This window comes from Pinus tabuliformis, chromosome X, assembly GCF_031772625.1.
Source record: "Pinus tabuliformis cultivar Carrire ecotype Pingquan chromosome X, CPIR1, whole genome shotgun sequence".
In the NCBI taxonomy this organism is placed as follows: domain Eukaryota; kingdom Viridiplantae; phylum Streptophyta; class Pinopsida; order Pinales; family Pinaceae; genus Pinus; species Pinus tabuliformis.
In genome coordinates this window covers 996757022-996776783 of record NC_142308.1, presented here as the reverse complement: position 1 = coordinate 996776783, position 19762 = coordinate 996757022, and positions in this window count along the sequence as shown.

Below are 19762 nucleotides of genomic sequence, written 5' to 3'. Positions count from 1 at the left end.
ACCTCAAACAACATAATTTCTAGTTTTGCAAGCTTCTATAATGGTCCTTAACATATCACCATATTTGCCATTCTTTATGTTATGATTTTTAATGTATTTTCCAATTGATGAGATTCTTTCCAGAAAACCTGATTATCCGTTTCTTAAACGTATTATGACATCTCCCAAGAAAAAGTGCAAACAACCAGAGAGTTTGCTTGCCAACTCATATTCTAATTAGTTCTTCCTGATATTGGACTTTTTGCGCTTTTCTCACAAACCCTCAACTGTGCAAAATTTGATGCAGAAGGAAAAAATAGACTAGTGCTAAGACGTCTCTTTTGCAGAATCAATGCTCTTCTGTATTGTGTCGAGTAGGATGGGTTTTTCCTTTTTTAAAACACACAACTTGATTTGTATTAGATTTAAAATTAAAACATCATAAAATAAAAAAATTGGGTTTAAAATGAACCCGCTGAATCTCAATTTGCTTAAGGATCTATCACAAAAGAACCAACCATCAACAATCCTTTTCCTACCAACGTCCTATTATTGTCAATCTACAGTGACGGGAATTTATGAACAAAAATATGATATATGATAGAAACAATTACTTCCAATATTGGTATCTAATTTACCTTAAACAACCTAGGTGAAAATAAACTGCCACCTTTACATTGGCGTTGGAGACTGGAGTGTAATGGTGATGTCTGATTAGGATTTTTAATGATCTTATTCTACATCTTTGATAAAAAAATGTCTCAATTTTCAACTGTCTGCTAATTCCAATCACTTCACAAATAGGAGAGTCGGAAAACTAGGAAACAAACAAAATATCTCACAAAAATTTCTTCTGCATTTTCTTCCCTATCCTCTTCCCTTGTAGGGGAACTCTTCCGTACAAACCCATCTATATGCTAGATTACCCCCACTTACTACCTACAAGTAAAATTAATACAGAAGTATTATCACTCTTTACTGTTTTGCGTCATGGAAATCAAAATTTAAAATAACGTATGCACACATACTTTTTCCTTGACTAAATCTTTGTTAGAAATTTCAAGAGATGCTTCGTCATATCCATCGGTGGAATTCTCATTAAACTTTATCAATATAGACTAGTGCGTCTAACTTGAAGGATTCCAAATTAGGGATTCAAATTGGGAACCTAGTGGGACATAACTAGCCAAATGTTCAACATCATTGGTGGCAATTAGTTGAACCCTTGGGCCCTTGGGCTTCATAAACATGTATACTTATCTACGTGTTTGCACACATACATAACCTTTTCACCACCTTCCCCTATTGTAAGTTTATTGTTACCCATTAATATGAAAAAACATCAAAATATAATTAACATAAAATTAAAAGAAAAAGCTATTTCCATAACATTAATAATGAATATTGTGTGTAGTGTGGAATGAATATTGTGTGTATTGTGGATTTCTCTTCCGGGGGTTGTATTTGGTCTCATGTATGAGACTAAGGCTAGATGCTATTAGAAAAAAAGAGATTTTGTTGGAGGTACCTTCAATGGTGAGCTTAAGGGATATTGGATTTTTTGTGAATTTGTTAAAGAGGAAACTACCTTTTAGTCCTCAAGTAAGACCTAAAATAATGTGTAATTGGCTAAGTGCTCATCTTTTTTGGATGCAAGGAAATAGGTTAACAACCCAAGACTCAAAGGCATTTGTTATGAGCGAAACTTTGCTCCCTCATGGACCACCACTAGGCCATTTTACATAACTTAGTTTTCGTTGAATAACAATGATCAGCTACCTTGCATTCATGGATACACAGATACTTGGTAGTTAGTGCCAATTAACAATTGAGTTTTGATAAGTTTTGCTACCAAGAGAAAAAGAAAAAGAGAAAGTATTGTATATAAAATAGTGTATATATAATGCATAACCAATAACAAATAATTGATATGACAATGATCTTTATTGAGACTCTTTAAAACTAATATAAACTTTTTAACTTCAAAATCCTCCACAATTTCATCTGGAAAATTTCTCTCAACTTTTAACTTGTTACATATCATCTCAATATCATTATATTAATTTCCTATGCATCATGGGTTAAGGATCTGGCTAATGGTCATATACATACCTACAAACATGCACACATAAATACACAACTACTTGCAATCAGGACTTTGCTCCCTCATGGACCACCACTAGGCCATTTTACATAACTTAGTTTTCCTTGAATAACAATGATCAGCTAGCTTGCATTCATGGATACACAGATACTTAGTAGTTAGTGTCAATTAACAATTGAGTTTTGATAAGTTTTGCTACCAAGAGAAAAAAAAAAGAGAGAAAGTATTGTATATAAAATAGTGTATATATAATGCATAACCAATAACAAATAATTGATATGACAATGATCTTTATTGAGACTCTTTAAAACTAATATAAACTTTTTAACTTCAAAATCCTCCACAATTTCATCTGGAAAATTTCTCTCAACTTTTAACTTGTTACATATCATCTCAATATCATTATATTAATTTCCTATGCATCATGGGTTAAGGATCTGGCTAATGGTCATATACATACCTACAAACATGCACACATAAATACACAACTACTTGCAATCAAGATTTTGTACTTTTGAAATTTCCTAGTATATATCTATATATATATATATATGTTTGAGGGATGTAATGTTTTAGTGTGTTTTATTGTATATGTTGCTCTTGAGAAGGGAATATATGTATGTTTAAGGGATGTAATGTTTTAGAGTATTTTATTGTATGTGTTGCTCTTGATAAGGGAAGTGAATTATCCTAAATAAGGTAATATTTTTGTATAAATAAACTAGCCAACATATGAACAACAAAATAGGATTGGTAAATCATGTAGGAATATCACAAAGAAGAGAAATAATTCCACATAAATTTTATTAAACTAAGAAGAGAAATAATTATACATGAATTTTGTTAATATAGATAGGCTATAAATAGTTTAACCTACTTGAATTTTGTTATTGTCAATAAATTATTAACAATTCAATCTATTCCAATTCAAATTAGGCCCAAAGCATGCATAACTAACATAGAGCATGTGTTTCACTATAGAGGGTGTGCATTTTCACTGTTTTTTGTTAATTTTTAGGTCTAGGTTGTTCTCTGCTTTAGATAATTGCCTTTTAATCTTTTCCAACAATTTACACATTAGACTCACCTCATAATATCATATCACCATTAACAATTATGTAATAACATCAACAATGCAGCGAGACCGTAAGGAACAATAGAAGAAAAACATACGCAATAGATACATGAGGATTTAGGTTAGAGACCAGGGAAAAACCCCATAAGGGGGAAAACCCAACCAAATTCTTCTTCTTAGTTATTCATCAAATGTTCAACTTAGATACAATGTGCAAATATAATGAGAGATAAGTCTTTCATCAACAATCACATTAAACCACCTAGGGTCAATTGTGGATCATACTAGATCCTCATAAGATAAAAACAAACATACCTCTCAAGGAGGTATTCACAAGCCCTTCTATCATTGTCACAAGAATTATTGTCAACACTGTCATAAGCATCACTCTCATATATATCATGGTCATAGATATCACTAGGGTCTCAAGGCCAAATGCAATGTGTACAAGGATAACAATGATGAGGGATGTCCACATATTGGGTATATAGATGTAGGAGGGAGATATTCTGAATACATCAGTTACCCCAACCTTTGTTTTTCCACCCGTCTTTACTTTCCTTTTGCCTTTTCTTGATTTTTCTTTGTATTATTCCTTGGGGCTCAAGGAAATGAGAGCATGTTGTGAATGATGTAAAGTAATTTTCACCCCCTTAAGGTGGGGCAGTTCATTGTCCATCAGGTGTTGGGATATGCATGTGTTCCTTTAATGATGTGAGGGGCACTCATGGGCCCTAGGAACTGTTAGTGTCGGTATCTTCATCTCTCCATCAGTGATCAAATTCTCTTGTTGCATTGCATGTTAGGTGTCTCATTCGATCATCTGCATTCCATTAGGGTCATGGATCATCTGATGGTAGTGGCATATTTTAAATTTTCCCTCATGTTCTTTACCTGCTGGGCCATTTTCATACATTTAGGTTATTTGCAGTCATTTTTTCCTTTACATCTGCAAAAGTCATTTTTTAGGGTTTTAGGTATAGGGTTTTGTCAATAAGGTCTTGTGAACGCTCAATAATGGTCAGCAGGCACATGAGGAGGTTAAATAAAGTCTCAACAACAAAAAATTCAATAATCACATGCTCAGTGATTGATTTTTCCTCAAAACCCTGTTTTGAGGAAAAACAGAGTTTTTTATGTTTTATGTACAAAATCTCATGTAATTTCATTTTTTCTATATGTAATAATTTCAAGAGGCAGCCTTGGTCACCTTGCCAAGCCTCTGCACTCCAGTTCCTGCAAAAGAAACCAAATTTCAAAGCATTTAGTCCATCAAAGGCAAAAAGTAAGACAAACTGCCCAAAACAGAGTTTTAAAAAAGCAAGTGAAAAGCAAACATTAGGAAAGTGGGTTTTCATAAGTGAAAAATCAAAATCCTTGGTATATAAAGTGTTTTCATGACAAAGGAAGCTCATTTGTATGCCGAAGGAGAAGAGAGCAAGTGCAAATCGTGTTTTCGAGCCAAAGGAGCGATTTTGCATTCAAATAGTGAAAATTTCCAGGCGCGGCGCACCTAGGTCAAGGCATGGCGCACCTGGCCTGCGCGGCGCACACAGAGCACAATTTGCATTGAAATTTATAACTGGCGCGATGCACCAGAGAAACGCGGCGCACCAATGTTCAAGGCCCGAAAATAATCCAGATCTTCCTCCAAAGCTTCGAAATCGTAAATTCCTCATTTCACAAGTAAGTCAACACCTTCATATGGCCAATGTATGAGTTTCTTTTAGTGTTTATGGTGTTTCAATAGGGAAAAAATTAAACCCTAGTTCCTTGCACAATTAGTTGAAAAAAGCTGCCTAGGGTTTGCAAATCACTGTTTTCGCTGTCTACATCCCATCCCTACCATTTTCACTCCCTCACTACATTTCATTCGTCTCTTTTATCCTTCCATTTTCCACTTACACTTACCTATTCCCCATATCCCTAAAACTAATAACCCTAATCCCTACCTTCACTCATCCCAAACCCTAATTAACAACCCTAAACCCCAAATATTATTCCCCAAACCCTTCCATAGTCCTTATCATCAAATTCCTATTGTTTAGCAGCAAATACCTATTGACACTGTAAAATCTCTTCATACTCATCTAAGAAAAATCAAGCATTGGCAAACATGGAGTCGGATTCTTCTTATGACAGAAATGAGGAAACAGTCAGTGACGACTCCAAAGAAATTCATGCACCAAGGAGACCTCACAAGAGTGGAAAACATAATCGGGAGGAGCCTACTACACTTATTGAGCTGTTGGCTTGCCCTCTCGCTGTAACATGCTTCCAACATCAATCTTGCTACCAATTTTGTGAAAGGGTGGAAAGAGTCAAATACCACCATGAGCTTGCCAGACTTTTTGTGCTACATCTTCACAATGGCTAGGTCAATTTGGCAGGTGTGACATTCACCTTGACACCTGAGACTATAGCTCAAGCAACCAGTATTTCGAATGTGGGTGAGCAGTGGAATAAGGGGCAGCGGGTGGACATAGATCATTATGAGCCTTATATCAAGGCTGATTTTCAGAGGCATGTCAGTAGGGTTTTCCCTATCAGGTACCTACAGGACACATATGCTCCCCTTATGAAACTCATAATCAAATATTTCAACTGTGAAGGCAGATTTTCTCGCTTATACACCTATTATATCAGATTGTTGATGCATTTTACTATTGTGAGGATGATGAACCTCCCCTATTTCATTTGCCAGAATATTGAGAAAATGACCACATTGGTGCAAAGGAAGCCTCCTCATCAGTAGTATAACAACATCTATCACTTTGCATTAATCAAAATTGTGGTTTTGCATTAGCTTAGTTTACTGAATGTTTCATGGGAGGATTTCATTTCACATGAGGTCTTTACAGGTCCTCAAGTGCCCCCATCAGTTTTTCATGAGGTAGGAAAGCCTTCACATCAGCAAGAGGTGCATGAAACACAAACCACTAGTGTGCCAGTGTTTGTCACTTACCAAAAGGGCACAAGGAGATTGTTTGCAGCAACAAAATGAGTACTATCTCCACCCGGGGTGGAAGGGGTCTCGTTTCCTTCAATAGAAAAGCAGGTACAGGACAAGGGTAAACAACCAATGCATGATGATGGACCTTTAGAAGGTCAAGAGAGGGAGTTCACTCTGATTCAGGATGATGACACTGATTTGGGCTCCCAAAGCTCAAAGCTTAAGGAGATCATTCAGGAACAACAAGATGACATTCATGACTTGTCTCTTAACCTGGAAAGAGCTAAGTGGATAATCAACTATCTGGAGCAGAGGAACAAATAGTTAGAGGATCAACAAACCATCATGGAGCTCCAAAACATAAGAGAAAACCGGCAAGCTACCAAGAGGAGGAAAGTCAAGTTGACACCACTTGAACAAGAAATTGAAGCTGATCGTGAATCTTGGCTTGAGAGGAAAAACATGCACTTGGAAAAGACGCTGGAGAAGGTCAACAAAGAGAAAAAGATGTTGAAGCACATGGCCTACCACTACTTGGTGAGAAACAAGGTTTGCAAAGCGAAAATTAGGACTTTGAAGGCCAAGTTGAGGAAAGTAATAAGGAAAATAAAAGAGCAAGAAAAACTCCAGATCTTGGCTGAGGCTTCCTTAGCCCAACATAACACTTGATGCAGGATACTCAGCCCAAATTTCAAGAAATTTGAGATACTTTTGGTCAATTTTGAATTTTTGGAGTAAAAAATAGGGTTTTCTGCCTGGTGCGTCGCGCCGCTTTTGCTAGGGACGTCTTTTGGAGGAAAACTCTGCATTTTTGGATTCTTCAGACAAAAATATGAATGCTCACACATGGCCAAGAAATTTTGTCAAGTTTTGAGCTTCCAAAAATGGTCAAAAACACCTCAAAATTGCCCTTTCTGCCCATTTTTGGCCACACAGGAAGTAGTGTTGTGAGAACTCACTTTTGGAGGGGAAAATGGATACCAAATTCAAAAATTCCACTTGTCTTGGAAAGTAGACAGGCAGACCTTTCCAACAAGCCCACTTGGAGAAAATTTGGTGCATGGGAAGGCCATCAAATCCACATTCATAGCACTTATTCCTAAATCGAACAATCCTGTCTCTTTCAATGATTTCCGCCCCATATCCCTCTGTAGTTGCCTATACAAGATCATAGCTAAGATCATAGCCAATTGTCTGAAGCATATTCTATCTCGTCATATATCTCCAGAGAAATTTGCCTTCCTACACCACAGACAGATTCATGAAGCTATTGCTACAGCACAAGAACTCATGCATACAATGCAGCTCAAAAAGCAGAAAGGAATGATACTAAAGGTGGACCTATCCAAGGCTTTCGATAGAACAAATTGGCTCTACATCAGACTGCTGCTGACCCATCTTGGATTTCCTTTTGCATACATCAAATGGATAATGAGCTGTATAACTGATGTATCTTACAGTGTGCTACTTAATGGGGAAGCTACATCCTTTTTCAATTCGGAGAGAGGCCTCAGACAGGGATGCCCTCTCTCGCCCTTGTTATTCTTACTTATTATGGAAGGACTAAGTAGGACTATTACATCTGCTCGAGATAGAAATCAGCTGTCAGGCATCAAAATAGCTGAATTTTTTTATCTCACTCATCTATTATTTGTTGATGACATTCTGATTTTCTTAAATGGCAGTATCGGGGACACCACGACCCTCCAGAACTTATTCATTCTTTTTCAACAAGCCACAGGGATGGTGATAAATGACAACAAATCCACGATTACTATTGTTGGTTGCACACAACATGAGATCACATACTCAACACAACGCTTCCCGTTCACCTCTTTGAACTTGGCAGAGGGTATAAAATACCTGGGATTTAGACTAAAGCCTCTCGGTTACAGGATTGCGGACTGGACTTGGCTCATTGCGAAAGTGGAAAAAAGACTACAGGTATGGTATCATAAATATCTCTCTCGGGCAGGCAGATTGATTCTCATCAAAGCAGTAATTGAAGCCACTCCAGTCTACTGGATGACCCTGGCCTGGATACCTAAAGGTATTTTGAGTAGATTACAAAGTATATGCTGTAGATTTTTATGGAAGGGACACCAACCGGGGAAGCTTTTTGCCTGGGTTAAATGGGATACCATTGCAAAACCCAAAAGTTGGGGAGGGTGGGGCATCAAGAGGCTTGATCTATTTTCCAGAGCATTAGCGGCCAAGCTCGGTTGGCAGCTCATCACCACTAACAGTCTCTGGTCCCGAGTTGCACAAGTGAAGTACATCAGGCCAATGAATCTAATGGACTGGTTCCGTCAGCAGCATGAATCAAGACATAACATATCTAATATCTGGAAAGCGGTTATCGGTTCACTTCCTCTTCTGCGTGAAGGCATTACATGGCGTATCAAGGAAGGCAATGCTGTCCGAATCGGTTTGGACCTGTGGGTAGGCTGTGGCAACGCCCATAGACTATCTGCAGACTTATTAAGATACCTACACAGCAGAGGAGTTACACACATCAAGCACATCGGTGACAACGACAATTCTTCCTTTCTTCAGCAGGCATGGGTATCAGCACGAGATTTGGAGATACCGGTCCAGTGGCAGCATGAATGGCAGGACTACACGGATGCCCTCACCCAGGCACATATCAGACTCACTGATGGACCGGATGAGATAATCTGGGCCTTTGCAAAACATGGAGTATACACCCCGAGGCAAGGTTATATAAGGCTTATGGAATCTTACAAGCCACAGGACATCCTTCCAACCTGGAAAACACTCTGGAAGCTCAAGGCAGCCCCCCCACACGTTTATTGATGTGGAACATCCTCTTCGACAAGATCCCTACCGGGACCAACCTGATGAAGAGATCATTTTATGGCCCCTTCTGGTGCCACTTGTGCCGCAAGGATGAAGAAAGTACAGAGCATCTTTTTCTAAAATGCACTACAGCAATGGAATTTTGGCAATCCATCATCACTCACTATCCTACCTTAAAAAACTGGCAGGGGCACAATCTCATGGATGCATGGAACTTATGGTGTCAAAATCACTCAGGAAAATACATTAATATGCCACTGCTAGTATGTTGGGCACTTTGGATAGCGCGTAACCAGGCCATCTTCAACTACAAGTCCCCCCATTGGCCTGTCATATTGCACCACACGATCGCCGATTTTGACTTGCTTCCAGATGAGGAAACCAGTGTCCCTCCCCGCACTATCAGACCTGAAAACATTGACAAATCTAAGCCCTGGGCATATTTTGATGGCTCTGCTCAGGAGGCAGGCTGTGGGGGTGGAGCCATCCTTTACCTCAATGAATCTCATTGCTTCAAGATCCAAATTAACTTAGGCAGGGGCACCAATAATTTTGCTGAACTCTGCACAGCAAAACATATTATACACTTTGCATTGCAAAAACAGTGCAGACACCTACAACTTTTTGGAGATTCTAAAATCGTTTGCAACTGGCTGAATGATGCATCATATTGCTATGCATTTTCATTGAGGCATATATTAGATGAAGCTAAAAGACTGATTACATCTTTTGACTCCTTTGTCTGTCAACACATTTACAGGGAACAAAACACAGAAGCAGATCAACTATCAAAAGAGGCAGCGCACAGACAAGGAAATGACTGGTTGATACAGGAGGAGATAGACGGAACTTTCTACCAGCATTATCATAGACCTTTTGATGATCCTATAGAAAATGGGCTATAAGGCCCTCATATATATAGAACAGCTCTTGTATTATCATGTATATATTTCCACTACTTTGTCATGAGTTACAACTCATTTTTTTGGTAACGTACAGTTTTTTGTTGCTCTCTGCGTAGAGCAGGACTTATTTTTTGATCAACTTATATCAGTAACAACTAGTACAGTCTTAGTGGACTCCCTGCGTGGAGATATTTCAGACATTCCTTACGATCTATAGTTTGTGAACTCGTCAGGCATCTTTGCCTCCATATGCATATGCACTTGGCATCTACAAAATGTAATTTCTTTATATCAATAGAAATTACGACTTTTTTCCATGGGAAAAAAACATGAGATCATGATATAATAATAGTAGCTATGCAAAATAAATTTCAATGCATCCTACTCTAATATGCATTCTAACATATTATGCAAGAGCTAAGTATAATAATACAACCAATGTAGCCAACATATCATTAGATCAATATAAAAACACTTTCCCTTATTATTAATCATGAGATAAATCCAAAAGCAAGCATAACAATAATGATATGCAAGATCATAAGGGTGGGAGGTGGGAAAATAAGAAAACCATTCATCATGGAAGGGGGTCCTAGATGAAGGGAACAAATCCAACTTGCACCTTTGAATTATTTTTTGTAAACAAAGAATGGAGGATCCAAAGATCAAGTTCATGAACTCCCTTTCAAGTGGCACCTCCTTGGGCATAACATTCTCATCATTGTCCTTAGAAACATGCTGGGATAGATACGATGAGGAAGGTGAGGAAAGGATAATGTCATCATCAATTTCATATATTGGATCGTTGTAAAAAATGATGATCAATATCTCCTTTTCCTTATTCTATATGTAGGAAACCAGAATTGTCAACATGATGTGGATCCCAAGGAGCCATTTTCTCGAGTCTTGCATAGTAACCAAAAGGGGAGTCACTAGGGTGAATTAAAAATGCCTTGAGAGATGCTTGCTTCACCCTACAAGCATTATCATTGAGGTTCAATGAACAACAAGGGATTCCTTCTTCCAATGGAGTCACCAAATAATGATTATATTGTCGTTAAGGAAGAAGGTAAATATTTCATAAAGGTAGACTCACTTCCTCCCCAACAATGACGCCAAAATATTACCACAAAATTTAGCAAGCCCTAGAGAGGGAAAGCCTACATGACAAAAGCTATATAAAGTGCTAACAATGGGGTTAAGGCCCAATGTCACCTCAGCCAAAACCCCTTGCTATTTACGGACTTTCACCGATGGGAGGAGTCCCGGTAGGAAGGAGATCACTTAGAATAGATATGCTAAGTATAGGGCACAAAGTGATTAAGCTAGAGCTCATTCAAAAGAGAGGCTTAATAAAGGTACAAGGCTTCAAAGAAGCAAATCACTCCCTAATAGATTAAATTTCAATTCTGTCAATATAGTAGTTTTTATTCCAAGTTAATAAAATAGATTTCATTTCTAGTTCTTGTTTTTTAGTTTGCTTTTCAAGTCATTTTAATTTATAAATCCTTATGGAAAGAACATGTGTATCTCTTTAATGACAATTGAACTTGAAAAAGTCTATATTTCCTTGCATTTTTTTTTTTTGAAATTAGAATTTAATTTCATAATCAAAGATAGAACACCTAGCATATATAGTGCACATACACTTCAAAAATACATGAACCTTGGTTTGATAATTTAAATGACGTAATTTAACTATCAATTAAATTACCCAACAATAGGAGTCCCATTGGTCTCAACACTTCACTGGTGGACTTAGGCCCAAGTTAAGTTGCCCATCCCATGATGAAACCACATTCCAATCACGTGTAATGTCTAGTGTTGCATTCTCACCATCAGGTACAATGATGCATTAGTGCATCTAAGTGAACCAAGCTTGTTAATCAAGGGCACATTGAGACTTCATATGGGGCTTCTTTTTCAAATTGTGGGCTTTGAACTCATAATAATGTTACCTACCTAGGTAGGAGTGGTTAATAGAAAACCCTATTAGGTGATCCTAGCCCCTAAATGGAAAGATAGGTCATTGGTACGCCCTTCACTTGATAGGTGGCATGTGAGTGATGATGAAATGGATGGGGAAACATGGATCTCAAGGCCAAATTCCATGGATACAAGGATAACAATGGTGGGGGATGTCCACAAATTGGGTAAAGAGTTGTAGAAGGGAGAAATCTTGGATACATGAGCTACCCCAACCTTTGTTCTTACACCCCGCTTTATTTGCCCCTTGTCTTTTCTTGTTTTTTATTTGTATTACTGCTTGTGGCTCTAGGAAATGAGAGCATGTTGTGAATGATGTAAATTAATTATTACCCCCTTAAGGTGGGGTAGTTCATCGCTCACCAAGGTTTGGGATGGGTTCCTTTAATTTTGTTTGGGGCACTCATGGGCACCAGGAACTGGGGTGATGGTTAGGATAAGTGGTAGGGATCATGCTTGGATTTTTCCCATGTGCTATTTAATGTCCCAACCATCTTTTGATTTTTGTAATATTCTTTTGTTTTGTTTCTTGCTTGTGGCTATGATATGCTTTTAACTTTTTTTTAGTTGCATTAACCTATTAGGCAACATTTGCAGACTCGACCCAGATATGTGGAAAAGGGGAGGGGGTTGTGCCAGTGCCTTGTAAACCCAGTTGTCATGTGGACCCAGAGAAGGAAAATGATGAAATAAGGCTTGTAAAATGTGGAGGAGAGTGAAAAACATGGAATGGGAAAACAAGACCATGCTACCAAAATCAGGGTTTCTGAAGTAGTACCCTTTCTAAAACCATAGGCCAATAGTGGAGATCCCACAGGACTAGGATTGAAGATTAATCCCCCATTTTAGGTAAGGGGACAAAACTATGCCCAAATCCCTTCCTTCTCCCAAGTTACCCAATAATCCATGCCCAAAATTCCCAATTAAAAACAAACATAATCACCCGATTGCAAAATGAAAAACATACCTTTTGTGTCAGATTTCCCATGTTCTAACATATGATCTTGACAGATGGGAAATGAAAAACACAATTGATGCAAGGAGTAGAGATAAAGTGACACATCACATCGACTATGTGATGGGTCTCAGAGGTTGCTGGATTCTAGCTAAAGAGGATGACTAGGAAATAAGCTCTCCTAGGGTACCCACTTTTGGTGGGAAACATATGGTTCCAACTAATACATGAGCTCATCGTAGAGCGCATGACATGTACTCAAGCGAGGAGTTTATGAGAACTCCAACAATCTCCTCGGACGTAGAGCCATGTCCTGAACACCACAAAACAACTATTGGAAGCATGTGCACTGAGCGTACTTTATCACCCATGTTTTTCATCAAACAATGAACCATACAGAAATGTAAATCTATACTAGGATGAAAGTTTAATCTAAATGCAATCTAATATAACTTGAGAACATGATATGATGATAGTAGCTATGCGAAATCAATATGCAACACATCCTACTCTAATATGCATGCTAACATATTATGCAAGAGCTAAGTATAATCATACAACCAATGTAGCTAGCATATCATTAGATCAATATAAAACACTTTCCCTAATTTTAATCATGAGATAAATCCAAGATCAAGCATAACAATAATCATATGCAAGATCACAAGGGTGAGAGGTGGAAAAATAAGAAAACCATTCATCGTGGAAGGAAGTCATGGATGAAGGGAACAAATCCAACTTGCACCATCAAAATCTTTCTTATAAAAAAATAATGGAGGATCCAACCTTCAAGTTCATGAACTCTCGTTCAAGAGCCTCCTTAGGCATATCATTCTCATCATTGTCCTCAGGAACAAGATGGGAGAGATATGATGAGGAATATGAGGAAAGGATAATGTCATCATTAGTGTCATATATTGGATCGTTTTCAAAATGATGACCAATATCCCATTTTCCTTCTATAGGTAGGAATTCAGAAATGTAAACATGATGCGGATCCCAAGGAGCCATTTCCTTGAGTCTTGCATAATAACCAAAAGGGTAGTTTCCAGGGTGAAGTCAAATGCCTTCATAGATGCTTGCTTCACCCTACAAGCATTATCATTTAGGTTCAATGAAGAAAAGAGTTTCCTTCTTCCAGTGGAGTCACCGAATAATGATTTATATTTTCGTTAGGGAAGAAGGTAAATATTTCATGAAGGTAGACTCACTTCCTCCCCGACAATGATGCCAAAATGTTACCACAAAATATAGCAGGACCTAGAGAGGGAAAGCCTACAAGACAAAAGCTAGATAAAATGCTAAAAATGGGGCATAGGCCCAATATCACCTCATCCAAAACCCATTTCTCTTTATGGACTTTCACCAATGAGAGGAGTCTCGGGAGGAAGTGTTGAAAATTGAAGTTGAGGGAGAAATTTCTTCATTGAAGAAACCCAACAAACCCTAAGGAGACCCCTCTTCCACTTGGGAAAAATCAAATTTACATATGGAAAAGTATTATTATTTTGCTAGTTGGGGCCAACATGAAAGTCAATTAGTTCACCTAGAGAGAGAAATTGACCCTCTTGGCTCCCATTTAAATATGAGCTTGTTGACTTCACTTGGAAGCATCATCACAACATCACATCTTCTTCATTTGGTTTAATATCTTTTGAAAATTGTAGGGTCGAGTTCACATGTGCGAAGGGAGGAGAAGAGCTTTTGTTTGACCAAGTGTTGACCTTCTATTTTTGGCTTACTTTGACCAACGTTGACTCAGGATACTTTGACTTGGTTTGACCAATTTTCTAATATGTTTTGGGAGGCTGAATTCAGGGAGACTTTGACCAATTTTACCTGGGAACTTTGACCATATTTGACCACATATATGAGCAGGGTTTGACCGTAGGTTGACTTTGAAGGTTGATCAAATTTCTGGTAGAATTTAGGACTATTTTGACTGGGTTTGACTAAGAAGGAATGCCACATTTATTGCTGCGTTGAACAAATTCTTATGACTTATTTTGACTGTTGGCTTTGAATGGTTAGGGTTACCATTCACTGGAATTCCACAGGGCTGAAAATTGCAGGCTGGTGCTTTGACCAGATTTGACTTTACCTCTCATAATTCATTGGTTTTTGGATTGCTAATTTGGAAAGTCAAGGCTTTGACTTTGAATCATTGATGGATGTACTATTTTCTACTGAAAATTTCATGAATATCTAATAGAAGAATAATCTGGTTGGGTTTCCCCCTTACGGGGTTTTTCCTAGTCTTTGACCTAAACCTTTCTATGTCTCATTGATCTAGGTTTTCTTCTACTGTGCATATTGTTTACTGTTCTATCTATAATTACTTACTGTTATTGGGTGATTGGAAATAAATTGGAAAAGTGATTGCTGAACCACATTAGTTGGTTCAAAACGTCGACCCAATCCTTACAATGTGATTAATCCGAAAGGCTGGTTTCTACATTATGGATCACAAAAGTCTTAGATCTAACAAAGTGAATGCTACTGGAAGAAGAAATTGTTTAAGTAATTGTTTCAACATAAATCATTGTGAAAAATTAACATGGAACCTATTATCACCTAGATTGACCTTAGGTTGAAGGGAGGCAATTCCAGGGTAACCACAAACCAAGCTTAGCTTGGTAGCTAGCCCTACCAGGCTGGGAGAGGGCTATCTCTGTAAGGATCTCAGTCAAGATAAATGGACCAGGTAAAGGATTTTAGGCAAGGTATAGTAGCAAAAAAGGTTTTGATAGGTTTTGTTGGTGTTTTGCTGGATTAGATGGAGCTGGGAAATTTAGGTTTGGGAAACTAACTTAGAATTGCAGGGTGTTCTATGGGGCAAGGTAGGCATAAGACTTAGCACCTTACGCTTGAGGAGGTGAAGTGCTAGACTGGTGACGAGCTAAGAAGGGCATGAGAAGGTCATGAATCCTTCTTAAACAATAGAAAATACATGGAATATTGGTGTTTTCCCAAGGCAGAGCATCAAAACTTAATGGATTCTACCTATCTGACTTGAAAACATCCAATTAGAAGCAATTACATGAAAGAGGCATACATGAAAACATAATAAAAGAAGAAGAAACTCATGCTAAAGGCCATAGCACATGGATCCCATAAAAATAATTGCCACTTTATTTAGTTTCTTGCCAAACTGCTACAAGATGATGTATATTCAGTACATGAGCATCCAGTTGAATCCAACCTTTTCAAATGACAAAGAGAATACATGATATAGACATCTAAACCACTCATCCTAGCCATCAGGGGTCGAATCCATGAGAAGAGGAGCTGTTTCAACCATTTCTAAACAAGGAACTGGAATCTAGGCAATCAAACAACTTGCCTCTAAAAGAGGGGAAACTGATTCATTACCCTCAAAACCACTTTTAATCTAATGAATCTACCATCTAGAACTATTTAACCATCATATTTACAAGCCATGACATTAATTACATCATTAAATCATCCATCATGAGAGAGAAATCATGAACATAGTCGAAAATTGGCAAAATAGGCATCCTAAGCAAAATTTGCTATACGCGCAGCGCCACTGGTCCTACGTGTAGCGCCACTTTCAGGATGCTTTTGGAGGCCTTCCCATCATCCAAATTGATCCCATAATAGCTCACTGGAAAGGTATTCAAGTCTATTTTATGGAACGCCTAGAATTGCTGCATTTGGAGCTCATCTGACCCCTCAAAACTTGATTCTCCTAACACTGCTTCTGTGTGTCCAAAAACTCGCAGAAAGGTCAATTTTGGAGTGTTTTTTGACCTTCTGGTGGACAAGTTTTGCTCCAAATATCCTAAAAATTGCTAAGGTGCATATCCTCACTACCCTAAATCCAAAAATGTAAGCCATTCCTCCATTGAGTTCCCCTAGACCGGTGCTGCGCTTTTGGGCAGTTTTTTTGTGTATTGAATTTCAGAAATTCACAAATGACAAAATTTTCTCAAAAAGTGCCCAAAATTGGTATGAAGCACCATCATCATGTGCTTTGATTTGCCAAAGAGGCTTCAGCCAACATCTTAAGTCTATCCTCCTCCTTTTTTCCTTCTAAAGACCTCCTTAATCTAGCCTTCATCTTTTTGATTCTCATATTGCAAATCTTATTGTGGGTCATGTAGTGATATGCCATGTGTCTAAGCATCTTGTTGTCCCTGTTGGCCTTCTTTAACAACTCTTCGAGGTGTAGATTTACTCTTTCAAGCTGGATCTTCTCTTGTGATCTTGCCTCCCTTATGAGGTTTTCTATGTTGCCTGGTTCTCTCTGTTGAACTGTCACTAGCTGTACTTTCCTCATCATATTCATAATCTCCTCTATCCATGTTTACAAGCTCCATAGTTGCACACTTTTAGACAAAGATGATGGGAATGAATGAGATGCTTTAGGGTTTGTAGGGATGGGTTTTGAATGGATTTAGATACTTATGGGTAAATCATGAATCATGAGGGTGAAGGAGAGGGTTTTGAGAATGAGGGATATATGAGGGAATATAGATGAGGGGAGAGGGAGTGCTGTGTAAAGGGTTTTAGTTTCTAGTAATAGGTAATGGGAAAACAAGGTAGTTATGGTTTGCAGTGGAAAATAGGGTTTGATATTATGTGTGAAGGAAATGTCTAAAACATTCAATGTGCAAACTAAACATCAAGTGGAGTAGGGCAACTTACTTTTAGAAGAGGAATTTGCAAGAAAATTGGTGAAATTTTGGAGTTTGAAGCAATTTGGTAGCTCATTACCATATGTGCAGTGCCTTCACCCAGAAGCTCAGCGCCTGTGTATTTCTGAACTGGAGAAAATTTCCCTACGCGCAACGCACTGCTCTACGTGCAACGTCTCCTTCCCTACGCACAATGCTTTTTGCAGGCTTTCCTGGTGTCCAAATTTGGCGTGGGATATCTCGTTGAAAATCTTGTTGAGTCTACTTTCCAGAACATATTGAATTTTTCAATTTGGAGTTCATTACCCTGTCAAAAGCTCAATCTCCAAAGACTGGTCAAAATGTGCAGAATGAGGCTGCCAAAATGCAGAGTGATTTTGCAATCAACTTTAGGAGGTCTTCCACAACTCAAAATTGAGCTTATGATATCTCATTGAAAATATATATATTTCTAGTTATCATTTGACTCATCAAGCAAGTCATTTGGACATTTCATCGAGGAGAAAAATTGATTTTACCAAGGTCACTCCAGAAGGTCAGCAACTCTCATATGGCAAATGATTGTTTGGACATTTCTCCCAAACCATGAGACCTATGTAAAAACTGAAGGAGGCTTTTCTTCTTGGGTCTATGGTGGAAAAAAACCTCTCTCACTTTTGTCAAATTCATCTTTTCTTGCTCAGAAACATCATTTGAATAAAACCTATCCCGATGTGTGGAATAGGGGATTTGTAGAAATGAAGGGAATGAGGGGCTTATAAATTCTTGAGAAAATTTGGGAAGTAGGGAGGGATGTTAAGAATCAGAGGAAAGTTGAATTTCAAGGATTGAGTGAGGGGAAGGGGTCCAAAAGGGAAAAACACAGGCCTAACCTAGAAAAGTGTCAAATTGTAGCAATAGGCTAGGGTTTGTGGGAAAATGATGAATTTGAGGGATATCCATGATGGGAAGTGTTTAAGAAGGTATATTAAGGATAGGGGAAGGTTTATGAGCATCAGGATACAATTTTTTTTGATGATTTGACCATCCAAGACAAATTACCTTCAAAACCCTAGGAGAGGGAAATGAGACTTACCTAAGCACCACTGAAACACAAACAAGGTGTAAAATGACCCATTGGAACTTGAGATAATGATGACAACTCTTTGAATGATGGTACACTTAGCCGAATGGTGACATGGACCAATACTTGGAAAACTTTGGAAGGAGTGAAAACAAATCCTAGACCTAATACCTAGTGACCAAATTTTACTTGAAGATTCACTGAAATGACAAAATTTGACTTTGACACCCCAAGACCACTTTGTAAGAGCATGTTTGATCGCTGGTGGGAGGCTGCAAATACTGACTCTAACATTGGCTCCATTGGGGATGGTAGCTCCTTAGAGGTGCCAAGAACACCGTAGACCTAGTAGCCTTATCCATTGGGCATGGAGTAAAAAAAAAACTCAATTTGAAATACATGACTGAATACTGATGACTCAAAGACAAAAACTGACTTTTACTCAACTAAAAACTAACTCGATACTAAAACACAACTGACAAACTGGAAAAGATGCTCAAAATGGAGCTTATTCAATAAAACCTACTCTAATTGTTCCATTCATCACCTGATCAAGTGAAATGAAACAACCAATGCAACCAAGTAAGAATTCTGGCTACTGTTTTAATTCTCTGCAAGTGCTTGTTTATGAGAAAGAAGAGAGAACTACTAAAATGCAACTCCCATGAAAACTTGTAAACAGATCCAAATTTTCCCAGATTGAATAATATGGATTCTCTATCTGACTCCAAAAATACTGCATGAGGATCTTGAAATTCATGTGCACTGGGACTTAGCTCATCCAATGGATTACTTTGCTTCTCCTCATACCATGAATGCAAACTTTCATCTGAGCTTTGTGACGAGACTCCTGTTGAAAATGACAAAGAAACCGGTTGCCGGTCAAGTTTGTATCAATACTTTTTTCAAGCTCAAAGTTAGCTAATGGAGAAGGACTTTGACTGCAGATATCATCCAACACATCAACTATTGGATCGTGAAAAACTTGAAAAGACTGTTGCAACCCATTTTCTATTGGTTCCAATGAGATTGCATGATTTTCTACAGGCTGCTCATTTGAAGATATACTATGAAAAATTCCCTTCAAAAACTGAAATGATTCAAAACATAATGGTACAGAATCATCTTGCATCATTTGATCATATGTTCCAGCTTCCAAGTCTTCAACTGCAGCCTGACATTCAATGACATTCGGGGGCGGAAAATATAGATATGGGAAGTCTTGAACAAGGATTTCATTGCCCACTAGATGGTCCAAATC